A 13,875-nucleotide genomic window follows, 5' to 3' on the forward strand; every position below is an offset into this window, starting at 1 on the left:
ATACTCTTCTGTCTTCTTTCCTTCAAACAATTCTCTCTCTCTCTCTCTTCCTTTTTCTCTTTATTTGTCTTTCTCTCATTATCTATATGTTCATCTGTAATTTCTCTTCCTCTCTTATCCCCAGCCTATTTTTCCTTTTAATTTCTACCTCTTATTTCCCCCAACTCTCTCTCCTTTTTTCTTCTTTGCAGTCTCTATATTTTTCATCTATCTTTCCTGCCCTTCCTTCCTCTCATTCCACTCTGCAGTCCTCTAAATGTCTCATTTTCTTTATGTCATGGTTGTCTCTCAATTTCTCTATCTTTGTATCTTACCTTTCCTATTTTCCCTAAATCAATCCTGACTCCCACGTCGCTCTCTCTCTCCCTTCATCTCTCTTTCTCTCTCTGCCCCTCTCTTTCCATACCTCCATGTCTTCTTACTTTCCTTTCACACATAGTTAGCTTGATTAATTAGCATCCTCAAAGTATGGACATTTTACAGACCGATGCCTTATCATCAAAGCAACATCATATGATGTAAAGCCAATGATAAATGTGATGTTTCTCCATCATTGCTGAAGATGACCAACACTTAGGATTGGCTTGTGTGTCTAGTATGGTCTGTTAGATTGAGAGGTGGCTGATGAGGTTTATCTAAACCAGGAATTCTTTCCTACATATAAGGTATTACTTTAGGTCTGCAAAGTGAATGCTGCTGCTGCTGCTGTCTCATCATCTTTTTCTTCTCCTCCCCTCCTGCTCTTCCTCCATTTTCTCCTCTTTCTCTTCTTCCTCTTACTTACCTCCTCCTCCTCTTTAGCAGCAGCAGAAGCAGTTCTTTTGCTTTCGGCTATTAGGGTTCCAGCATGAATTAGACTGTACATGTGGTTTTGGTTTGAGGAAAGCAGCTACCAGGTGCCAAGCACCATGTTCAGGTCTTTTAAAGATGCTTTTACTCACTCCTTAAACTTCTTTTGCCTACCAACAACATGTTTTCTGCAAAAGAATTTTTCATACATAGAAGAGCTGCTTTGCAATGAATTTGCAATTATTTACTTCCCAAAGCAGATGAATAAGATAAAATGGTATCAAAATATAATTTCAGCTGGTGAATTTGAAAGTGGCTGACATAGTAGAATCATGTGTTTGGTCTTCTAGTTTCTGAGTTCAAATCCTGCCTTGGGCAACTCAACTTTAAATTATATTTACTAGATTTAATAAATATATATTATAGTACAAAATATTTTATTTGTATTTGTTGTTTTGCACCTAGGTTAATCTGGATCAAGCAGACCTATGACCAAAGGTTTGCTAGCCATGGCCTTATGTGTGTATGTGAGTGTGTGTGTGCATGTTTATCTTATACAGAAACTCAGTACAAGGCAAGTGTCTTGTATTATAGTCAAGGGTCCACCAAAGCTTTGTGGGTGGATTTGAACACTGAAAGAAGCCAGTCATGTATATATGTGCAGGCGTGGCTGTGTGGTAACAAGCTTGCCTGGTTCAGTCTCACAGTATGGTGTCTTGAGCAATTGTCTTCTACTATAGCCTCAGGCGAACCAAAGCCTTGTGAGTGGATTTGGTAGATGGAAACTGAAAGAAGTTTGTTGTGTATATCATCATCATCATCGTTTAACATATGTTTTCCATGCTAGCATGGGTTGGACTTAAAATATATATATATATGTATATATTTGTGTGTGTGTGCATGTGTGTGTGTGTGTGTGTGTGTGTGTGTGTGTGTGTGTGTGTGTGTGTGTGGTGTGTGTGTGTGTGTGTGTGTGTGTGTCTGTGTTTGTCCTTCCGACAATGCTTGACAACTGATGTTGGTGTGTTTACGTCTTTGTAAGTTAGCGGTTCGGCAAAAAGAGACCAATAGAATAAGTACTAGGCTTACAAAAATAAGTCCTGAGGTTGATTTGTTTGACTAAAGGTGGTGCTGCAGCATAGCCACAGTCAGATGACTGAATCAAGTAAGAGAATAAAAGAATAAAATACACACACACGCACACATAAATACACACACATGCATATATACATAGATATATACATATGGTGTTAGACTTTCTACAACAGGGTGCCCTTCTTTTATTTTCTCTCTCTTTATTTTCTCTCCCTGTTTCTTTCTGTGTTCCTTTCTTTGGAAGAGTGTAGGCTCAAATGTTAAAGACTTTTCCACTTCCCGAGTGTTAAACTAATACATCTGTTTGTTGTCTGCACCACATGTCTTTGTCTTTTGTTTTTTTTCTGAATTCTCCTATATATATAGAGAGAGAGAGATAGATAGATACATATATATATATATATATATATATATATATTCACACACACACACACACATATACTTATATAAATACATACATACATATATATATCTATAATAATTACAAAGGGTAAAACTAATTAATTAAGAAGTAATCAATAATTTCACCAAGTAGAATTCAGCATGAAAAAGGACCATTTCATGGTAAACTTAAGTAATACTTAATAATTAGGGTTCAGCAAAGATTTGCTTTACCACATACCGAAGTTTAGAAATAGCAGCCAAAAAGCCTTAGATATTTCTTCTACTTTCATGCTGATGAAGAAAATGGTTGGTAAAGTATAATTCTATATTCTTTATACTGATCTAATTCTGAAACGCACGTACATGGGTGACCAGATATTGATTGATTTTTGTTACTTTTCCTCTCTGCCTGTGTGGATTGTTTTCAAGTATTTTGGTTTTTCTAGGAGTCCCTTTTTAAAGTAGAAGAAATAGCTAAGGCATTTTGGCTGCTATTTCTAAACTTCGGTATGTGGTAAAGCAAATCTTCGCTGAACCCTAATTATTAAGTATTACTTAAGTTTACCGTGAAATGGTCCTTTTTCATGCCGAATTCTACTTGGTGAAATTATTGATTACTTCTTAATTAATTAGTTTTACCCTTTGTTATCATTGATAATAGAATTTTCTCCCTGATAACAAACTACAGATTTTTCTGTAGAATTTTATTTGACGGCACATGCAGATGGGCAGGGGAAGGTGACGAACCTCATTCATATTTTGAATTCGGCGGTACTAACACTGAATACAATCTGTCTGATACCATTAGGTGGAGAGATATGTTCAATTATTCCAGTACCTTCAAATTTAATATTTCAATATTTAATATTGTTGGAGTCCCATGCTGATGAAGAAAATGGTTGGTAAAGTATAATTCTATATTCTTTATACCGATCTAATTCCGAAACGCGCGTACATGGGTGACCAGATATTGATTGATTTTTGTTACTTTTCCTCTCTGCCTGTGTGGATTGTTTTCAAGTATTTTGGTTTTTCTGGGAGTCCCCTTTTAAAGTAGAAGAAATAGCTAAGGCTTTTTGGCTGCTATTTCTAAACTTCAGTATGTGGTAAAGCAAATCTTTGCTGAACCCTAATTATTAAGTATATATATAGACACACGCATACATACATGCACGCACATATGTTGTGTGTGTGTATCTTTGTACCTCTTCATCTTGATATCATGTGATAGTTGTAAATGAGTGTCGTTAATTTCTAATCATCTGTGAAAACCTATCTGATCATCTGGAAATATTATTTCATTTGGAAACTAGTGAGGATTGGCAACAGGAAGGGCACTCAGTTGTAGAAAGTCTAACACCACAAGTTCTGTCTAAGTCACAAAAGCATGGAAAAGCAGATATTAAAACATGGATGATGATGATGATGAGATGATGATGATGATGATGATGATGGCATTCATTCTTGTACATCTCTATATAATCCTTTTAATGAAGACAAATTCAATAATTTACGGGAAATTAAAAACAAATGTGCCCCTTCAGTTTTCATATGAGAGCTTAATGGATTTGAGTTCCATCATTAGAAGCCTTTAGAAAAAGTAAAGAGACGGTAAAAAGTTTCATAATAGATTCTGATATCCTTCTTTATTGCCATGATCCAATATGTCAAAACCAGAACCCTCTTTGTTAAATGTACTTTAGTTAGCAGCCAGTGACCTGGCAGCATTTGTGTCACTTGGTTGTAATTGAGTCTTTATAAAGACATACCACCTTTGACATGGATTTATTCTTCATGACAGAAGTGTTAGATGCCTGCCCGAGCCTCTTACTACAGTTACATTATTTAAAGGAAAGACTAGCAATTAATCCACTTGCCTTGCTACTTCCAGATGAATAAAAACATCATTGATTTGTGTCAATCTTTATTTGTTAGTTTAACATTTCCAGGTATGAAACGTAATGTATTTCCCTAAGAATAGAGACATTGTCATTCACCGTTATTTTTGAAGGACCATCTCTCTGGTAGGAGATGGTCACTGTCAACAAATCTAATATTCTCTTCTTTACAAACATCTTTTATAATATACTGTGATGAAAAGAAATCATTTCAGCAATGGGTTCAAAATTATTGAGAAAATGATTTGAACCAATGTATTCTATCCATTTCATTCTATAGTTTTGGCATTTCAAATATGAACTGCAGAAACATGAGAAAATTAAAGGAATAGGAAATATACAGTTTTCAGAATAGTTATTAGCAATAGTTTATATTTAGACTAAATTTCTAGATGATAATTAAAATATAGCCAAAATTTTTGTGAAGCAGTTATTGCTTTAATTATCATCTCACCAAGTTACCATTTTGCTACACAGTGAGAATAAAATAGCTTTAGCCAAAGAAATCATTCACTAATGCATTTTATTTGTTTAAGTAAAACGATTTCATTTCATTTTAACTAAGCTTTTACACAATACTAGTTCACATAGCTTTTATGATAGAATCTGTGAGAAGTCTGTTCTAAATATACATGTGCATGTGTATATGTATCTGTGTGTGTGTGTGTGTGTGTGTGTGTGTGTGTGCATGTCTATTACCTTGCCATCCAAGGTAGTGTTGCAGCCTGGCTGCTGCCCATTGATGGAAAAAAAGTAAGAGTAAAAGTGGATTGGTTCTTTTTTTTATCAAAATATTCCTTGTTAGTATTTTAGTCATCTTTAAGGTAGTGAGTTAGCAGAATCATTACATGTCAGGCAAAATGCTTAGCAACATTTCATGTCTTTACTTGTTCTGAATTATAATTCTACTGTACTTGACTTTCCAGTAGAGTTAAATAGAAATCAAGAGGATCCATAGGGAAAAAATGGTTGAGAATCACTGATCTCAACAAACAGTAAAAACTTCCATGAATGCAAACGTTTTACAGGAAACTTTTTCATTCAAGCCTTTTCTCTCAGTTCTAAGATGCCACCATAATCTGTTAACTCTTGTCTTACCATAGTTTTACTGAAATACACTGCCTTTGTTTCAGTTAATTTTGAAATAATGAAGAACTTAGCAAAATAATTATCAATTTTAAGCTGGTGTTTTAAACATAAATCAACATGAAATTTCGATGGTAAGGTTTAATTTAGATCACTTTAAAATTGAACGTATGTGTTACAGAACCAGGAGTTGCCTCAGGTGAGTCAGTAGCAAAAGGGTTAAGTGAGATATACATCTAGTTCATTGTATTTATTTGGCCATTGTATTCACAACAGATAACAGTGATTACCATCACGCATTAGTGAACCCACTATTTATGATGTTAAATCAGTGGTTCTCAACCAGGGTCCATATGGCCCCAGAGGACCCATATAAGATTTTTTTTTGGTCTATGCAATGAAATTTGAGGGTTCTTTCCATTTGTGGAGAGAACCATCAAATGTGACACAACAAGCACTTGACTGGAATCCACAGAGGAAAAGTAAGTGGGGACACCTGAAGCAGACATGGAAGTGGAGCATTTTGGATGAACTCAGGACCACTGGCCTGACATAGGATGCAGCCAAGAAACACACCAATACTGCAAAAAGTGGAAAACAACTGTTGAGGCCCTATGCTCCACAAGGGGCAAAAAGGATTAAGGGATGCAATGAAATAGTAAAATTGACTGCTATAGTGTTTTAAGAGACCCTGAAAAGATTTTGCTTTAGATGTATGTATTGCTATGTATTGCAAGAAACAACCACCTTTCTTTCTCTACCATTTCACATAGTTCAGCCTACACAAGTTAATATGTGAAAAACAAAATAGGAATTTTGAAAGAAGTTTCTATCAAACTAGTTTATAAATATTCAGTGACTACAATAGTAAATGGGCCCATAAAGAAAAAATGGTTGAGAACTTCTCTGTTAAATGATAACTGAATCTTCCTTTTACAATAAATAAATAGATAAATAAATAGGAAATAGATTAAATGTGATTCCACATAACAGATTAAATATGAATTTTGATTATTATTGCTAAATATAAATTTTAATTATCACTGCTATAATGGAAATAGATTTTCTCCCTCTCATAAAAGCTAAATGGATGGCCCAATGAAAATGAAGCAAAATCTTTGTTTTCTCTAACAGAAAAATATATTCATCAGGAAACAACTTCATGAGAATAAGTGAGCGTATATTATAAGGCACATAGGAAAATATTATACATAAATATTAAAAATGATAATATGTACTTGGTGATGAAAATAACTTGTAAAATGAAGTAAAACATAAAACATTCTTATATGATGCATGTTCCCACAAAGAACAGTGAGGGAGATGTTCTGAAAGAACCATTCCTCCTTATAAGTTCATTGCTACAGATAGTGATCTCTGTTCCAATATAGTAGGGAGGTGGTTCAGTGGACATCCTGGGATATTGAACATTTCCACTTATATAGATTTGAAAGAAAAAAAAAAACTATATCAGAGAGTTGTTGGTATTTTGTATATAACTTTTTTTCATATATAAGTACAGCCAGCCATCACTTTTGAGTGAGTATGTCTTGGTAGCATGTACTATGCTTTCACTAATTGTTTGAAGTGCTTATGTGGTGGTGAGCAGACATAACCACCCTCTTAGACTGTCTATTCTTTTCTCTGAGATGTAACAGCTGGACGAAGAGAGGGTCGCACCACACCAGTCAAATTTAGATTATTTGTTTTATTTATTCTTTAATTTATTATCTATTGCATTTGGAGAACAGTAGTGCTATTGGTTACATGTTTCCAACAGGAAAATCACTGGGTCAATGCATTTATGAGGGCAGAGCGACAAGGAAATGTCTTCCTCACTATCAGCAATGTGCAACTTGGTTGAAACAAATATTACACAGCATATTTATCTGAAATATCTGGTGGGAAGGGCTCAGATTTCATTTGATGTTTAAAATTTTTACTAATAGATAGGAGTGCAAAGTGCATGCTTACACCATGCATGCACATGTGCACACACACAGACAACACAAATGTGTGCACACACACACACAAACACATGCACACAACACAAATGCATGTACACACGCACAAACACACACATGTATGTGCATGTGCACATACATACTCACACACAACACAAACACAGCACAAATGCATGCACACACAACACAAACACACACACATGCATGTGCATGCACACACACATGATGAATTTTGGTCAACCTGTGACTATTGTAGAAGACACTTGCTCAAGGTTCCATAGTTGTGAAACAAACTTTTTCATTCACATAGCATCATACTTACACCATATTTATATCAGGGACAATTATTGATTATATATATGTCATAGTAGCAGATTATATTTCATGAAATATATTTCATTAGAAAATTACATGAACATTAAAAATTTAAAACTTAACTTCACTGACTCACTTCCCACAATGCAATATCATTGAATTTACATGTGCAAGATATCAGTTGATAGTAGAAATGTTTAGCTCACAGTCAAAGTTATTTATCATTTTCAATCAGATACTGTCCTCTTCCTGTCCTGATGCCATTTTTAATGGGCAGAAAAATATGGAAAATGAAATAGAATATCTTTTGGATTAGATACTAGAAATTTGTATTAATAAATACTGAAAGGAAAAAAAAAAAATTCTGAAATGCGATTTACATAAGAAATCCCTTAAAAAAAAGTGGTTTTGTGGCAGAAAGTTTAGATTTGAACAAAATCTTGAAATTCATTCAACTGTAAAATTACTTTCCTCTTGCAACACTGCAAAATTTCCTAAGCTATTGAGAAGGTTTTTGAGAAGGTTTAAAAATAATTGCAAAGATTATTCTAGTAGCATTTAAATATATGAATGTGTATGCATGTACATGTGGATGTATATGTGGTGTGTATATGTGTATGTATTTTATATAGAGAAATTTACAGGCTGTGCTATTTTAAAGACAAGATCTTTAAATTAACTTATAATCCATTATATGAGCATGTTATTTATATATTTTGTAATTTTTCCATCCATTTCTGTGTTCACTTGGTTTATTTTTATCACTCCTGTTTTATTTTAGTGAAATAAATTTTAAAATCTGCAAAACTTTATTTTATTAATCTTTTAGAATTTAGAGAAAAAAAAAATGTTAATTTAAAGGATTTTACATATGTTCATGATAGAATGAGTTGGATTGTTCCGTAAATTTAGAAATACTACTTGAATTCTTGGAGCTGTATTTTACATTAAAAAAACCTTTTTTAATACATATCACATATTTCATAAATAATAATACATCATACTGTTGTTAACATTTCTAACATTTTAAAGCAAGGCCTTTTAATAGAAATAATAGTAATTTCTCCATTTATGAAGCTATACCCATTAGGTGCTCATGATCACAAATCAACAAACATTACAAATTTCTTGTCTATGAAGTGTATAATGTTATTTAAATTTCCGTCTTGCTACACAATGCATTTCTGCACATGTCATCACAGTTTTGTTTCATTTTTGAATTTAGGGATTTTAAAATTTGAAATTTTGAATAAATTTGCATTTCTCTGCATTCTGCTTGGTTAAATGGCTTTCATTACTTTACATTACTTGTAAATGTATGATAATGCTTCACATATACTCATGAGTTCTTCATTTCAATATCATCATATATACATTATTTACATTATTTACAATTGACGGATATTTGTCCTCATCTTGTTAACACAACGTTTCAGCTGATATACACCTTCATCAGGTGTCTTGGGAAAATTTTGAACTTGGGTTCTCATTCCTAAGGTATTTGTCAATGTTGTTGTTGTTATTATTATAATTATTATTATTATTATTATTATTCAGGTCACTGCCTGGAATCGAACTTGGAATCTTGGGGTTAGTAGCCTGCACTCTTAACCACTATGCCATATGCCCATTGTATCATTAAATATATTAATTTCTTTTACATGAGAAAAAAAGCAAAAGGTCATAATCAATTGAATTGACCTCAGTTTATTACTGTGACTTGTTTTATCATATCCTGTCAGGTGAATATAAAGTCATCATCAGCAGGATTTTACAAAAATTGAATTTTAATAGCATAGTAATAGGAAAAGGGTACAATCATCAGCTTTTTTAGAGTCTTCAAGATTATTGGGAAGAAGAAAAGAAGGAAGGGAGTTATTCTCGGACTGAAGTCCAAGGGATAGGGGGTGTTATTAAACTGAATGAGGGATTAAATCTACTACCCAAGAACAATATCATCATCATCATCATCATCATCATCAACATCATCATCAGCCTCATCACTTCACATCCACTTTTCTTTGCATGAATGAATCAGATGGTTTTCTATGACCAGATGCCTTTCCTATCCCAACCGTCATCATTTTTCTAAGTAAGGTAATAGTTCTTCATAGCTAGACATGATTTTCATGGTAAGACTGGAAATATACTACCTTGCTTGTATGATGATGATGATGATGCTCATTTACAACTTTCAAATGACGTCTAGACAAGGGTACGCACACACACACACATGAATATATAATATATATTTAGAGAGAGAATGGGCTTCTTTCAGTTTCCATCCACCTAATAGATTCACTGCAAATATGGAAAAGTGGACAATAAATCAATGATGATGATGATGATGATGATACAGTGAACCAAGAAATCTTAATTAGTTCAAATTAAACTGAAACTGAGAAGAAACAATAATTAGCTCATTTGAATCTGGTCAAGAAAGGCAGGGGAGACAATCTTGGAATTTAAATTGTTTTATTTATTCATTTTTTCTGATCTTATAATAGGGAGAGAAAAGAGTGTCCATTACCTTTTGAAGGGTTAGGGTTAGGTTTGAAGGGTCTCCAAGACTGGTGGGAGAGGGGTAAAAAGGTAGCCTCAAAACCAGAAAAAAATCTACTAAAGGCACCCAGAGTGCCAGGTGGTGTTGTTAAATCAAGAAATGGATTAAGTCAACCACATAGGTAAGCTGTTATTGGATTTGAACTCAGAATTCAAGGGATTGGAATAAATCATACAACACCTTCTTAGAGTTCTACTAATCCATTGCTCTGAGTTGATACAATTTTAATTGAACTCCAAAGGAGGAAAAGTAAGATTGACTTGGGTGGAGTTTGACTTCTGAACACAAAGAAATAGAACAAGGAAATTATGGAATTGATTGAATATAGAATGGGGATGAATGTTTGCTTGAGTGTCATGAAAATAAAAAAATTAAAAAATACTTGAGAATTATTTGCAGGTATTTGTCTTTTCTAGTACTTATTCTACTGGTCTCTTTAGCAGTTAAGGAGTGTGATAGAATGTGTTGGATGAGATCTTTTCAAAATGAGATTAAAAATGAAATCGATGGAACATGGAAGGGCAAGAGTTTTCTTTCTTCCAGAGCGTGTGTATAACTTGCTATATAAATAATAATAATTAATATATATTATACATTTGGTTGAGTTAGTTTCTTGCAACTCCATGTTTTATCTGTGACTACACAGTCTTCAGACAAATCATAACTTACCTGAAAACCCTGTGTACTTGGAGGTGAGTCTCAGATTAGCACAAGATTAACTTGACCAAAATAAAAATATTATTAATTCTCACTATGGTATCATGTACGCTTTCTTCCAACAGTCAACACTAACATATATGTGTGTATGTGTGTGTGTGTATGTGCACACAAATGTGCATATGTATGAGGGGAGACTGAAAAGTTTCTGTAAAAGAAAATATAGGAGGATCAGTTAATTATCATTTTATTCAACATATTCACCTCTCAGATTCACAAACTTATTACAGTGGTCCTTCAGTTTTTCTAAGCCCTGTAAAACAAGTTGGAAGATTGGGCTTCCAACCAGATCTTTTGCAATACCCTTAAAGCCAAGAACTTTTCAGTGCATGTATTGTTCTAAGAAGAAATTGAATTGTTTAGATCAAACAGAATATTATTTGTTCAGTGATGCAATGATTAACAAATTAAGAACAATAATAGATATACATAGTTCATAATGTAATTATTGGTTATGTATTGATTTTGAAGAAATTTCTAAATGATACAAAAATCTATCAGCTGTGAAATATGTAAACAAATAAAGCAAAAGCTAATATCCTCCATAAAAAATATACCAGCTTAAAAATATTGTGAAATTTCTTTTAAAATGTAGACACACTCTACTGAAGTGAAAATTTTGCAGTGAAATATTTCCTCATGGGGAAAGTAAATATATTGATTATTTCCACCCCCTCATCTCTTAAAAATGAATTCCATCTGACTAAAGAAGCATGTCAATAAAGCCATTTGTCTGTGTTTTTTACTGCAAAGAATTTCAATGAGTTAAATACTTTGTCTATCAACCAGTTGAATCCTGTATACACGTAAAATCTTTCTCTTCATATAATGAGCCAGATATTTTGAGATGTAAAAAATAATCATATTCAAATATAAATGTCAAATCAGGTTTTATGTATTTTTAAAATCGTATTTCATCTTGGCTTTGGAATGTATTTATTGAGGAAAAACGTGCATAGGGGAGAACCTATATGTAATTTTACAATAAAAAAAATTTAAAACAGAACAATATTGGTGCATTTATATATAAATATATATATGTGTATATATATATATATATATATATATATATATATATACATATAAATTTGTATACATATCATATATGTTATATATATGTATACATACACACACGTACTCATATGTATATATATATCAATATGTAAAGTTCTCATATACCCACTCCCATCCCTCCTTCATATCAGCATACACATATCTGCATATTCAACAATAATCTCCTTTTATCTCTTTTCTCTTCATCCTGTCTCTTCTTATGTATGTACATATATACTTACATGTATTCATACAAACATGCATAAATGTATTCATACATATAGATATACACATACATGCATACATGCATGATGAAATATATTTTGTACCTTTAGAATTATGCATATATTATTTGTCTGTCTCTGTCTCTTTTTTCGCTTTCTCACTCACCTTTATTTTTCTTCTGACTTGCATAATCCAAAGTTAATAATTGTTTATCTTTGTGCTACAATTGTGATCTGAACACACACACACACACGCACACACACACACCCACACCCACACCCACACCCACACACACCCACTTCTTTTTAAGTGTTTTAAAAATGAAGCAGTTAAAAGATTCAAATTTTAAGCAAGACGGTAATGAAAAATTTGAGCGATTTTACCTGGATTTCTTCTAGATCAAAGTAATAAATATATTATTCCAGCAATATGGAAATATTTAAATTATAATTTTATAATAATCAAAGTTTTTCTTATGTTAGAACAAGGCACATATCTTTAACACTAAACTATATTTGATACACTAATTCAGTATAAATTCAATTCAAGTGATGAAAGTAAATTTGATCCAGCAGGATTCTGAACACTGAATGTAAATAAATACAAAATTTTTAGTACATTGCATTGATAATGCCCAATGGAGCAGAAGTGCATTTGCATCTTTGCAAGCCACTTCTGGATGATTTCTGTTACCCTCCATTATGTATATATATATTGTGTTTTAAATACATCATGTCTATAAGAGATAGACAAATACCGCAGTAAATTTGCCTTTCAATGATGCGTTTACATTAAGTATGATACACAGATGGTTGTTTTAATCTGATATTGATTCTATTGTATGTAACAAAAATGTGATTAAATATTTCAAGGTATTTTGTCATGCACTCTGTTCTATTTCACCATCTGTTGCCCCAATTTTGATTTTTTGAAATGGTCATAAAGGCATACATTCTGTGTGAGAATGTAGTCAATAATACTGATCTCAGTATTTGACTGGCATACCCAACATTATAGGCACAGACATAGTTGTATGGTTAAGAAATTTGCTTCCTAACCATATGGTCTTGGGTTCAGTCTCTATGTGTGGCATCTTGGTCAAGTGTCCAAGTGTCTTCTACTATTGTCCTGGGCCAACCAAAGACTTATAAGTGAATTTAGTGAATGGAAACTGAAAAGCTAATCATATATATATCTGTGTGTGTGTGTGTATGTATATATATATGTGTGTGTGTGTATATATATCTATCTATCAATATATATATATATATATATATATATATATATATATATATATATATATATATATCATTATCATCATCATCGTTTAATGTCCGTTTCCCATGCTAGCACGGGTTGGACGAAAAATGGATGTTAAATGATGATGATGATGATGATGATATATATATATATATATATATATATATGTTTGAGGAGAGAGTGGTGAGCATCTGATAACATTCCAGATGTAAGCCATCTTTTGCTTGACATGTGCTTATTAATTTGCTATCAAGCTGAAAGTCTGGTCTGCTCCTGACCTGAGCTCATTTAAAAGACATTGGGCAGTGTTGACCAGCCTCTTAGTGTATTGAGTTACAAGCCTACGAAATTGTCCCAGTAAAATTTAAGTCTCTAATAATGATAATTTCTAACATTTTGTTTTGGTGGGAGAAAGGAGCAACCAACTTAGTCAATCCAATATTTAATTTATTTTTTACTCACTTCAGTCATTAGACAGCAGCCATGCTGGGGCACTGCCTTGAAATTTAAGTCAAATGAATCGACC

The 13,875-nt window shown here is 32.8% G+C and overlaps 1 protein-coding gene across 1 annotated transcript in view; it reads right to left on the reverse strand.

Moving 5' to 3' along the window:
* The window catches only part of LOC115213084 (neuronal PAS domain-containing protein 3-like), a 357,535-nt gene that overhangs the window by 332,296 nt on the left and 11,364 nt on the right, over nucleotides 1-13,875 (reverse strand). The window lies entirely within an intron of this gene.

Source organism: Octopus sinensis, linkage group LG6, assembly GCF_006345805.1.
Source record: "Octopus sinensis linkage group LG6, ASM634580v1, whole genome shotgun sequence".
NCBI classification, from domain to species: Eukaryota; Metazoa; Mollusca; class Cephalopoda; order Octopoda; family Octopodidae; genus Octopus; species Octopus sinensis.